Source organism: Cucurbita maxima, unplaced genomic scaffold (assembly GCF_002738345.1).
Source record: "Cucurbita maxima cultivar Rimu unplaced genomic scaffold, Cmax_1.0 Cma_Scf01200, whole genome shotgun sequence".
Classification (NCBI taxonomy): domain Eukaryota; kingdom Viridiplantae; phylum Streptophyta; class Magnoliopsida; order Cucurbitales; family Cucurbitaceae; genus Cucurbita; species Cucurbita maxima.
The window spans coordinates 824-1,150 of record NW_019273216.1 but is presented as its reverse complement, the minus strand read 5'-3'; the positions used below and the strand labels follow the sequence as shown (position 1 = coordinate 1,150).

Sequence of the window (327 nt, the reverse complement as noted above, 5' to 3'; positions counted from 1 at the left end):
AACTATTTTATTCAATCTAACCAATGGGCTTTTTTGGGATGAAGAATGGGACATGCATGCATTAAAAATTTGTGTGACAGTTCATTCCTTTTGCTTCGTTTTTCCCTTATAATAATTAGAACTTTTAAGCCATAAAATAAGAATAGTTCAAATATTTAGAATGATTCATCCTTTTTTTTTCTCTCCTTTTCGGTGAAAAGTGAAACTCATTAAAGTTAAGTGGACATAATAAGTTAGTGATAATTTTGTCAATAATTTTGCAGTCATTAATTTAATCATGATAAGCTATTCTAGTAACATATGTGATTTTAAGCATGGGGATCATGT

General features: G+C 28.4%; 1 protein-coding gene across 1 annotated transcript in view; it reads left to right on the top strand.

Moving 5' to 3' along the window:
• The window catches only part of LOC111475308 (pre-mRNA-processing factor 19 homolog 2-like), a gene marked incomplete at its 3' end in the record, with an annotated part of 2,916 nt that overhangs the window by 2,133 nt on the left and 456 nt on the right, over positions 1-327 (top strand). The gene's annotated exons all lie outside the window — the stretch shown is intronic.